The following is a 12,926-nucleotide window of genomic DNA, read 5'->3' as shown; positions in this document are numbered from 1 at the left end:
GCATATCTAGATATGCTCCGAGCTGCTGATTGGTTGCTGCACATAGAAGCCTTGTGTGATTGGCTCACCATGTGCATTGCTTTTTCTTCAACTAAGGATATCTAAATAAATTTGCAAAATAAATAATAGAAGTAAATTGTAATGTTGTTTAAATTTCTTTTCTCTATCTGAATCATGAAAGAAAGATTTTGGGTTTAGTGGCCCTTTAAGCATTTTGGCACCGAAGATACCAGTTGGTTAAGTTTAGCAAGCGGAATTTTCCCCCATTCATCCATTATGCATGTCTTCAGCTGCGCAACTGTATGGGGCCTTCGTTGCCTTATTTTGCGCTTCATAATTAGAATATACTACCTAATCCTACATGGGGCAAAAACAAATAGAACACATTTTTTTCTATGCCCCTGTGTGAGGCCCCATCATGAGCAAGGCCTTAGGCAGTCAACTCCCTAAAACACTAGGGCCGCCTATGCTTCCAGGGTTAAATTAATCAAATTACATGAAATAAATATAAGAGTTTAATATAACATGTCAAAAGTAGCATTAGTATTCATCAGATTCTTTAATAGCAATTATAGTGAACTACATTAGTAAATTACTTGCAAATGAAAAATTGATGCATATTAACATTATAGCAATATATAACAATATAAACACACTCTTATGTTTTGTGCAGAGATTTATTACATTTATAAAATATGTAATACAATTTGCAATAAACATATATCTGCATCACTGTCATAAAGTTTAACTTTAAAGTTTTTCTTTAATTTTTTGTTGGGTTTGTAACCCTCCCCATGAAGAGAATGCTATGAGTGTCATCACTGCAGATTAGCAGGAGAAATGGATCTTCTACTATCATGGTTGGAAATAGTGCATCTGGAACCATTTCAATAGTTGTGACTGAGGCAGCTTCTGTCCCTTTTTCATCAACCTCTAGTATGGACTTGTGAAGAGCCTGGAAAATAAATATTCAGTGTGAGATCTTAATAAAGTCTGGGTGGAGTTTGGCTTTTGAAAAACAATTGCAGCAAATAAGGTGAATATGGATTACTAAATTCACAATTAAATAGTATGTTAATTTATTGACAGACTTGAAAAATCTTGAATGTTGTTTACTGTCACTTTAACCCTTTCGTGACAGGGTTAAAGTGTCTACATCGGAACACCTGTTCCGATGTAGACAAATTGAAACTACGCGATCGTGCATACGATCGCGAGATTTCAATTATTGGATCGCTTCTGGGGGGCGTCCCTACAACCCTAGGAACGCCCTCCAGACCGCGATCAAGTCCTTGAAGCGCAGAAGGCTTCAGGACAGCCGTTTGATATGACGTTCTATTCCGTCATAACGGCTTTAAAGCCCAGTGTAAATATGACGGAATAGAACGGCATAACGGCGTTAAAAGGTTAAACTGCAAAAAATAAAAGTGAAACAGCACTTGGATTATCTCAGACAGAATAAGATTATTTTGCTAGAGAGAGGGGGTATCAACGGCACTACTTAGCCTATAGTGGCTTAAATATCTCTAATTCCCTATTTGGCCCCAATTTGTCCTTAATATATATGGGGATAATTCCCCTATACAGATATGGACTGCTGAAGGTGCTGTGTAGTATTCAACATGTGAAACTAGGTAGAGGTAGGCTCTAACTCAACAGACTACATGTATAGCACTCTTGGGGGTTAATATAGGGTATAATTCTAGATAGTATGAAAGACCTAGTTCCTTTAGGCAAAATAGAGTTACTGATGGTCTAGTGAGTTTGCGTGTTCCACGTTAAAACATAACTTTTATTGAGTCAAACTTAATATAAAACACTGGAAATAAAATTTAAAAACACACTTAGATGCTAGAGATTCAGTGGTCGGCCTGTTCTGTATCAGTGGATTCAAGCCAGGTGGGTTCTGGTTTATACTGGAAAACTTCTAAAGTATTATTGCAGCAAGTTAATGAACCTGATGCACACTTATAACAAGAGGTCCTGTAAAGGTTGTGTGTTTATATCCGTGTAATGGACCTAACAGAATTAAATATTCTGGAATAGTCTTAAATAATATTAATCTTGATAAGACATTACTTGGTCATACACAACTGTTACTGTGTGTTTCAATTAAACCTGTGGTTAATACAGCTCTATTTCTATTGTGTTACCTTAATACTGTTTGCTGGTGGATAGTACTCTTTTTATGCTGACATGAGATGATAAGATTACCTGGAATCTTGTTAACGAAGTTAATGGTACTGTAGTCAGCAGTTTTAACCCAATGCATTCAAAATGTCAGATTTAATAATAGGTTAATAGTCCACATGTCAGCAGCTTATAAACCTATATTTATAATGTAGCCGTTATTATCAATTGGATAAAAGAGATAAATGTGCACTTTTTATATCTTATTTTTCAGGCTGTGTTTATCCTCATTAATAAATAACATACATACTATTGTTACTCATGTACGGTTCTGTCTTTTCATTTTGAGTATGCTGTGTTACAATTTAAATCACTGATAAAGACACATTTTGCATGTAAATTTGTAACTGTAGTGTGGCAGTTGTTGCCAATGGGTAACAGAGCTGTTCTCTGATTATGTAAAGAGTTTTAGGTGTAGCTCACTCGAAGCACAAAAGCTGTTTAATTTCAGCCCAGTCATGCACTACCGGTTAAACCGGTTCAATTGGGGTTACTGCTAACCACACCACCCGGTATGTAGCCGATGGAGTGGATGTAATTTAACCGGTAATCTTTAGGTTATATGCCCATATTGTTTATCAAATATTTGGTTCCCAGTTTACCGGTAAAATTGTGTCTGTGTCGAGTGGCTCTCACAGTTCTGCCCCAAAACTAGATGTACAGATTTAGTATGTTTTGCGCATCAAGTCTCTTAAGTAATTATCGAGCATGTAAAGAACCAACTTAGTAAAATTCTAACCAGAATAATAACCACCAAAGGCTAATATATAAATAAACTTAGAGCAGGTTTGATACTATAGCATTCTAAGGCTCATCTAAAAAATACAGGAGCTCCAGGACTCCTCACCAATTCCCTAACGTCCCTAACATGTTTCGCCCTAACGGCTTTCTCAAAGGGTGAGCGCGCCGCTCACTGACTGATTATTTAAAGGATTTTGGGTCCCGCCCTTCTGATGACGTCACAGTTCTCAATGCTTTCTATTGGATCCCCGTATCATGCTGGTGGAGGCTGCATAGTGTTATTAATACATTGCAATTCATTTCAGAACATTGGTGTATTCCTATCAGAACTGTCAATCTGTTATTAAAGGCCATTTGGTCGCGATTTTTGAACTATTGTGATATTTATTCCCATAACGTTGTTTATTGGGATATGTGTTTTGTAAAAGCAATTTTTTATTTTTTATTTTCAGAGATAATAAAATTATTATTGTCATCCTGTTTTCCTTGCTTTTAACTTGCTTTGATAGAGATGACTATTATTAACTAAATTTTAAAATGTAACATGTTATTAATTGCTAGATAAATGTGCAGTGCTTATGTCAGAAATTGTGTTGCTTATGGCAAAATAGTGGTAAAAAAATAATAAAATAAAAATTATAAAATTTTATATAGAGAGAAGTGAATAATCAACCAAAAGATGCAAAAATAGAGTGTCTTGTGCACTTGTGCTAGCTGGATGTTTGTGTTTGTTTTAATACGTATAAATCAGTCTAGTTATGTGACTGTGTTTGTGCCGGGTTAACTTAAGAGTCAAAAAGATTTAGTGTAGATACCCTTATTATTAAGTGATGGTATCTATTGTGTGATATAAAACTTACTACAAAGTTTCAATTTTATTTGATGTTTACTTAAGTCGAGTGAATTGAGCTTAGTCTAAGGGTTTGCACCAGAAGTGATTGTGACAGTGTTGTGTTTACTAGCCATTGCAATGTTACATTTGGTGGCTGTAGTAATTAATCTTTTTATATAGGAATGTGTTCTTTTTGTTGTATATTATTAGGTCCTACATTTGATAGTTCCCATTGGCATATGATCTTAATATACATAAAAAACTAATTCGACAGGTACTGACAGTAGTCTTCGCATTCATTTAGCCATTCAGATTAATGGTTGTATAATATTTCCCGATTGGGGTCCTATAGGGTTATGAGTATTAACCTCACACTTGGGGTCCTATGGGATTGTGAATCACAGTATTTACAAGAAAGAAGAGAAATTATTATTCTCGTTAAGACCTGAGGGTTGGACTGAGTTCATTAAGAAAATCCATCTACTTTCTGCTTGTAGTAATTTGTTTTCTAAGTTTCCACCCCTTATACCCAGATTTATTTTTTGTAGGCCAAAACATTTCAGATCACTTTGTCTACAATTGTGTTTTTTCATAAAATGTCTTGCTACTGATGTTAGTTGTTTTCCTGCTTGTTGGTCTTTTACTGCATTTTTGATGTTTCTAAGATGCTCTTGCAATCTTGTTCTTATTTTTCTAGTTGACATCCCTATATAAAATAGGTTACATGTACATTTGATTGCATATATAATTCCCTCTGTTTGACAGTTAATGTGTGAATTTATTTTGTGGGTTTTGTTAAATCTGTCCTTTACTGTATGTGTTTTCACCATGTGACAACATGTTGAACATGTGCCACATTTGAAGGATCCTTTAGTAAAGGCCGTAGCTGTCTTTTTCTTTTGCAGATGGCTAGGGCTGATTAGATCTTTGAGATTACTACTTCTCCTATAACCAGTTAGGATTTTTGGTCCTAGAATATTGTTTAGGATAGGGTCTGATAGTACAATATGCCAGTTATCTTGTAAGATTTTCCTTACTTGTGGGCTTGCTGGATTGTATGTAGATATGAATCTAATGTTATCCTGTTGGGATTTTTGTTTTTTCTGTAGGAGCTCATTCCTGTCAGTGCATCTAGCTCGATGTTCGGCTTTTTTAATTGCTCTTTTACTGTAACCTCTGGCCAATAGTCTTGTTGTTACTTCTTTGGCCCTTTTGTTGTAGTTGGTATCTGAGGAACAGTTTCTCCTCATTCTGAGGAATTCGCCCACTGGTAGAGCTTTTATAGTGTTTGGTGCATGTGCACTTGTGCTGTGTAAAACACTGTTAGTTGCTGTTGGTTTTCTATGCACATCCATGGATAAGAGTCCTTCTGTGGTTTTACTGATTTCTAAATCCAGAAAGTTGATCTTTGTTAAACTGGTTTCATGAGTCAATTTGATATTGAGCCTATTCCTATTAAGATTTTGGAGAAAGAGATCTAATTCATTCTTGGTGCCTTCCCACAAAAGCAGTATGTCATCTATAAACCTCATCCAGAGGGGAATTTTCTCTAGAAACTCTGAGTTTTGATCAGAAAAGACATATTTTTGCTCCCACCATCCCAAAAATATGTTGGCGTAGGTAGGGGCACAAGCATGTACCCATTGCTGTTCCTCTTTTCTGTAGAAAAAAAGCATGATTAAAGTAAAATAATTGTGTTTGAGTACAAATTGGAGTAGGTGTAATACAAACTCATCATGTAATCTGTCTTCCTCTGATCCATAGTAAGAACCACCTCACTGCTTCTAAGCCCAAATCATGTTCAAATGCATGTGTACAATGATTCTACGTCCGCCGTTACCAACCATGTTTCAGATGAGATATGAATGTTTTCCAATCTTTTGAGTACATCTGTGGTATCTTGGACATAGGATGTTATTTGAGTTAGATAGTTTCTCAATCTGTGATCTACAAACTGACTTGCTTTTTCAGTGAGACTGTTTATCCCTGAAACGATTGGTCGGCCTGGGGGATGTTGTTTGTTCTTGTGAATTTTGGGGATCAGATAGAAGGTTGCCACTGTAGGTTTTGTAACTTTAGGAAAGTTGTACTCTTTATTGTCTATGATGTTATCATTTTTGGCCCCTTGTATCAAGTTAATATACTTGTTCAAGTAATCTTGAGTTGGGTTGTACCCCAATTTTGAGTAACAACTCTGATCTCTTAATTGCTTATCTGTCTCCAATCTGTACATGTTCATAGGCCACAGAACAATGTTGCCCCCCTTATCTGAATTTCTTATGATGACGTCTTGCCAGGATTGCATATCTTTTAATGCCTTACGTTCTTTCAATGTTAAATTCTGATTGGCATTTCTGTTATTTTCAGGGATAGACATTATCTTTGCACAGACAATATCATTGTAGACTTGTAGTTGGGAGCACATTTTGGGCATGAAAGAGGATTTGTTTTTGATTTTATTTCTCCAATTGTCCCTTGTTTCAGTTGATGTTTGCAGTTCACCTGTTTCAGTTACAGTTTGCATTTCACTTTCAGAGAGGAGAATCTCTAAATTTTCCAAAGTGGTTCTTTCTTCATCAGAGAGTGAATCTGGGTCACTTCCATTTTTAGTTAGATGGAATCTTTTCAAAGCAATCTTCCGGAGAAAAAGTTGAATGTCTTTAATTATTTCGAATCTGTCTGTTACAGGGGTAGGACAGAAGGTCATGCCTTTTGTGAGAACCTCTATATGGTCTTTTGTTAAAAGTTTTGAGGATAAGTTGATAATTCTTAGGGAGGTCTACTTCATCTGTGAGAAGGGCTTGGGGGTCTCTGGTATGGTTTCCAGCCTTTCTTGTTTTGTTTTGTTGTGTGGTTGGCTTTTGTTGTTTCTTTTTGCCTTTTCCCCCCTGCCTCTTCTGGTATGTCTGAACTTGAAGAGGCCTTTCCTCCTAAAAAATCTTTCCTTTTGCCCCTTGTGATTCTCATATGGCTATCTGTTACTGGAATAGAGGGTTCACTGTCAGATTCGTGTGTTTCTGATTCCTCTCCTTCTGTGTCCGAGACATCACTTTGTATAATGTTTACCCTAGGAAGGTTTGTTAGTATTAGGGTTAGACTTCTTTTTCCATTTATATACTTTGTTGTTAGAGTAGTCATTTTTGTCTCTGGAAAGTTTACCCTGTTTTGTTGATTTTATTTCCTCTTCATATTTGTCCAGTTCCTTTTGATATTGTTTGTATAGTGGCTCAAATTCTTGTAATTTTTCAAATTCTTGTAGTTTGATGTTTATTTCTTGTATTTTGCTCTCTAGAATATCATATTCAGCTTTATCATGCTTGATTAGTATCTGCATTAATTTAGCTGAACACTCTGAGAGAGCTTTCTCCCATTCTACTACTGTGCTCTGGGTTTTTAAATTTGAAAGCAGGAACAGTTGGATTCTTAGTCCTCTTGGGATTAAATTGAGTTCAATATATTTTTCAAAAAAGTGATGGTTCCACCATACTTTATCCTGTTTGTACATTAATTTGTGAATTTCCTTTAATGTTTGGTTCATAGAATCTGGGTTGTGTGAGGTGTTCGTTTGTGGATTTTCAAAAACCAAGTTTAAATCAGTTTCTCTTTTTTGTTGCCTAGATGCTCTATCTGTTTCCCATTTGGAAGACATGATGTATAGTAGGTCTTTGTAAGGTTTATATAGGTGTGCTCTGTTGATGAGAAAACCTGGTAACCAGGTTATGCACAAATTTTGCTAGAGAGAGGGGGGGTATCAACGGCACTACTTAGCCTATAGTGGCTTAAATATCTCTAATTCCCTATTGGCCCCAATTTGTCCTAATTTATATGGGGATAATTCCCCTATACAGATATGGACTGCTGAAGGTGCTGTGTAGTATTCAACATGTGAAACTAGGTAGAGGTAGGGCTCTAACTCGACAGACTACATGTATAGCACTCTTGGGGGTTAATATAGGGTATAATTCTAGATAGTATGGAAAGACCTAGTTCCTTTAGGGCAAAAATAGAGTTACTGATGGTCTAGTGAGTTTGCGTGTTCCACGTTAAAACATAACTTTTATTGAGTCAAACTTAATATAAAACACTGGAAATAAAATTTAAAAACACACTTAGATGCTAGAGATTCAGTGGTCGGCCTGTTCTGTATCAGTGGATTCAAGCCAGGTGGGTTCTGGTTTATACTGGAAACCTTCTAAAGTATTATTGCAGCAAGTTAATGAACCTGATGCACACTTATAACAAGAGGTCCTGTAAAGGTTGTGTGTTTATATCCATGTAATGGACCTAACAGAATTAAATATTCTGGAATAGTCTTAAATAATATTAATCTTGATAAGACATTACTTGGTCATACACAACTGTTACTGTGTGTTTCAATTAAACCTGTGGTTAATACAGCTCTATTTCTATTGTGTTACCTTAATACTGTTTGCTGGTGGATAGTACGCTTTTTATGCTGACATGAGATGATAAGATTACCTGGAATCTTGTTAACGAAGTTAATGGTACTGTAGTCAGCAGTTTTAACCCAATGCATTCAAAATGTCAGATTTAATAATAGGTTAATAGTCCACATGTCAGCAGCTTATAAACCTATACGATCGCGAGATTTCAATTATTGGATCGCATCTGGGGGGGCGTCCCTACAACCCTAGGAACGCCCTCCAGACCGCGATCAAGTCCTTGAAGCGCAGAAGGCTTCAGGACAGCCGTTTGATATGACGTTCTATTCCGTCATAACGGCTTTAAAGCCCAGTGTAAATATGACGGAATAGAACGGCATAACGGCGTTAAAAGGTTAAACTGCAAAAAATAAAAGTGAAACAGCACTTGGATTATCTCAGACAGAATAAGATTATTATTTTTACATACTTAACTTAAAAGGGAGACTCAAGTCAAAATTAAACTTTCATTATTTAGATAGACAATGCAATTTGAAACAACTTTTCATTTTACTTCCATTAACAAAATGTGCACAGTCTTGTTAATATTACATTTTTGAGTCACCAGCTCCTACTGAGCATGTGCAAGAATTCACAGAAGAAAGGTATATTGCATCTTGTAATTGGCAGATGGCTGTCACATGGTACGTGTATGCATTTGTGATTGGCTGATGGCTGTCACATGGTACAGGGGAGTGGAAAGAGACCATCATTTTTTAAATTGTCAGAAAACAAATCTACTACTCATTTGAAGTTCAGACTAAGTGCTATTGCATCTGTCTTTTTTTATCATACATTTGTTGATTATGCAAATCTACTGTGTTTACTGGTCCCTTTAAGCAATCAATAAAAACTTGTGGTGACATTTTGCAGAAATGAACAGCCATATTTACCTTTTTTTTTTTTTTTTTTTTTTTTTTAAAAAATAGAAAAAAACACATTTAGAGAATCCATCCAATCCCCCCCCCCCCTTAAAAACATTATTTCAGGCATATAGCATGCGCTTGAAATAGTGCATTAGCTTTTTAGAAGGAAACTTTAAATAATACCTTCAGGAAATTGTTATCTTATTTGACTTCTAGCACAGTGCTTTAATGGCCCCATCAGAAACCAGTCACTATTTCAAAATACCAATACAAACTCTTGTATTTCCTTTAGATTTGCCTGGATCTGGGGTAAAGACCGTCCACAAACAAAATAACACTTAAAACTCAGTGTACTGGTAGATATATTAAACAAAATGAGCTATGATTAGTTGCTAGCACTGGGATATTGAAAAACTAAAATAAAAATGTTATGCTCAATCATAAAAGAAACAGAGGGCTAGATTACAAGTGGCGCTCTAATGTTTTGTTGTTGCGCTAACTGTAGTTTGTGCACGTATTACAAGTGAAAGTAAAGTTAGGCCTGTTAACTTCAGGACTTCAGATATTGCGACGTGCTAACTTCTCTCTGTTAGACTTCTTATGGGGCACTCTACAAAAGAAAATATATATATAGAAACCCACACATTTAATACGTATTATATAAAGGTAGCGCTCAGTTTACGCCGGGGTTAGGTTCCAGAAGGAATGGTTGTAAATCAAAACCGTTGTAAATTTAATGGGAAGTGATGGAGTTAGGTTCCAGGCACCTATACATTATTTTTAAAGCTTTGGACATGAAGATTTTAAATGCTAAAGAGCATTATAAACCCTAATAAAATAATCACACAACACAGAATATATAATTAAACTAAGTTACATAAACAAAAACATTTGCTAAACAGCATTATAAACCTAATAAAATAATCACACAACACAGACTTTACTTGCATTTTTCTATAGACCGGAAGATCTTGTTCCTATGAAAGCTGCTCGATAGCTCAGGACCAGTTATACTGATTATTTTAGCTTGCTTGGCCTTGCATATCTTTGCTGCAACACAAGCGGAACAGCTCCACCTACTGACTATTTTAATCAATGCACTGCTTCTCAATGCTTTTTAATAGCAGTCACATGACTGAAAAAAAGGTTGTTATTCTGAAACGGTGCAAATTGAACCGTGGTAAATCGAGGGCCACCTGTACATATATATATATATATATATATATATATATATATATATAGAGAGAGAGAGATAATTGACTGGAAATTGTATTTCTTATATATATATATATATATATATATATATTTATATACACCTGTGTATGTGTATATATATATATATATAAATATATATATATATACAGTATATATATATATATTTATATCTATCTATATATATATATATATAAGCACATTGGAGCCCTCTCCAGTCAAACACTTTGCTGCTTTCAAATACAACCAGAAATGAGAGGGGGCGCTCTCTAACAAAAAACATAACAGTGGACTGAAGCCCGTACAATAAACAAGCTGCAATAAAGATACAACAGTTAGGTATACAGCATCACAATATCATATATAATGCAATCAGAAACAAAATTAATAATAATAGTAGAGTAATAAAAAGTCCTAAAGAGGTGGGCTAGTGCTATGCACTGTCCACAAACGTGTGTGGTACCAAACAGAAGGCACAGGATGGACGGCTGCTCTCCTCCTTTCAGATCAATCCAGATCAGGCACTAAAAATAAACAGTTCAGGATGTTGTAAGGTGCTTTATGCCTAAAGAAACTGCGATTATTTAGAAGCCGAGAAACGCGTTGCATACAGGGGGCTATATGTCTATGCCCCCTCCACTTATTGCTTGATGTTTTTAATGTGATTTTTAAATAAACTATTTTCACAAAAGCTAAGTGCAAGCACCTTATTATCTGTTGGAACTACATCCTGGGGCCTACTGTTCTTGGAACTTGCATCCTGTTTTCCAGTCTGAAGCCAGGACAAGGGTTAGCTGATACACCCTGAGTTATCAGCCTGCAACTACCAGCACATAAGGGTGCTATTGCTACATGTGAGTACCCATTTGGCATCTATGGATGTTTTTTTGATGGTGGTATTTTTGATCTACACATGAGGCGCCCCTCTGTTTTGTGTTTAGTTTATTTGCTGCTTTCGTAACTTTTGCATAGGTTGTATAGCTTTTCTTTCAATTGTATCTAGTATGTTAAAATGTTTATATACCTTATCCCTTTAAAATATTTTACATTTTTTTTATAAAAGGTGTATATTTGAGTGAAATACTTTATTTTAATATTTTTTTATGTCTTTTGTGAACATTTTTTAAACCTTACACTTCATCCGCACAAAATATTCTAGAACAGTTTTTGCTTTTGCTTGAGGGGAAAGTTTTAGCTTTCAACTTGTAATATGTGTGCTAATTAGAGCTAAATCCATTGAAAGTATGTTGCACTAGAGCGATGTCGGCCATCTTAACCATTCTCTGGTAAATGGGATTTGCCATGGACTTGTAATATCAAGCTGCACGCAAATCTTAGCGTGGTCTAGTGATATTGCGCATTGCGACCTGCGCTATTATTAGCGTACCACTTGTAATTTAGGCCAGATTGTGTTAAACAGCAAATAACTCAGTGGAGGCCCCTCTATAGGAGCACTTGAGCACGTGAACCCCCTGACCCCTGATGCCCCCTGACCCCTGATGAACCACTAAAAAAAAAAAAATAAGAGTCAGAAATAAAAATTTTTTTTTAATTTTTAAACCATTTTGCTGATTAAATTAAAAAATACTCCAGGCTCCACTTTTGCTCCACTGCAGTTTTAAGTTAAAACATTAAAATTGCCTTATTTAGGCTGAAAGTGGAATGGGCATTTGCCTAATACTTCTATCTATCGCACGTGCGATAGATAGAAGTATAGGCAAAAGCTCTTTCCACTTTAAAGCTGCATTGACAGCAGCGCCACCTACAGGCCAGCCCATAGGTCTCCTTACCGCACAGCTCTTAGTGTGCGAGAGCCAGCTGTCACGTGACACTCGCACACTAAGAGCTGTGTGTGTGGAGGCAGTGGCATCAGCAGACACTGGCTCCTCCCTCCTCTCCCCCCTGCAGACATCAAGGAAGTGCGGCAACTTGGAGCAGAAGGTATGGCGGGGTTTATTAATTGTGATAAGGACCTTGGATATAATACAGTAGTAATAAGGTCCTGTGTCTGCCACTGACTGCTCAGCCTCTCTACCCTGTCCTGTCTGGCTTCTCTCTACTAGTACGAGGGGCAGAATTAGATTAGCTAGAACTTAAGGACAGATAGGTTTGTCAGCCTGTACATGGCTTCTACCAGTTCTACGCGAGTGTGTAAGAATGTCTGAGGACCGGGGTTGATTACTTTCAGTGTACGCACTAGGTGACTGCACGGGTGCTCTATTCTGAATGAGGGGCTTAGCTCAGGTGAGGATTTTCAGTCAGGATTGTAAATGTAAATGTGTCTGGCAGTAGCAGAATGAAATCACAGTCCACTGACTCCTCTCACTTCAGCCCTGCACAAGTTCCGTAGTGAAAATCTAGAATGCAGCGGGGGCTGGGTTTACAGGGAAGTTAAATGGTCAGTTTTGTTTTTTTAGCTCCACCGGCATTTATGCTCCTCATGTTGCTGTGACAGTGTGTATGTGATTTATTTTTATGGCTTTGCTGCTTTGAACTTTCAGATAGAAATCCGGAGTCATCACTGAATTGTGCAGTGTATAGGTGTCTGCCCCTTCAACCATCCTGCATGAGGAGCTTTAGACCGATCAGAAAATGAAGGTTAAGTTATTTTAATTTTGCTAAAATTGTATGCTATAAATTAGT

At 36.5% G+C, this 12,926-nt stretch overlaps 1 pseudogene; it reads right to left on the bottom strand.

Annotated features, from left to right (window-relative positions):
* Positions 1-658: 658 nt before the first annotated feature.
* The window catches only part of LOC128644882 (serine protease inhibitor A6-like), a 43,118-nt pseudogene continuing 30,850 nt past the window's right edge, over positions 659-12,926 (bottom strand).

This window comes from Bombina bombina, chromosome 1 (genome assembly GCF_027579735.1).
Source record: "Bombina bombina isolate aBomBom1 chromosome 1, aBomBom1.pri, whole genome shotgun sequence".
Lineage (NCBI taxonomy): Eukaryota > Metazoa > Chordata > Amphibia > Anura > Bombinatoridae > Bombina > Bombina bombina.
This window is presented reverse-complemented; position numbering and strand designations above follow the sequence as displayed.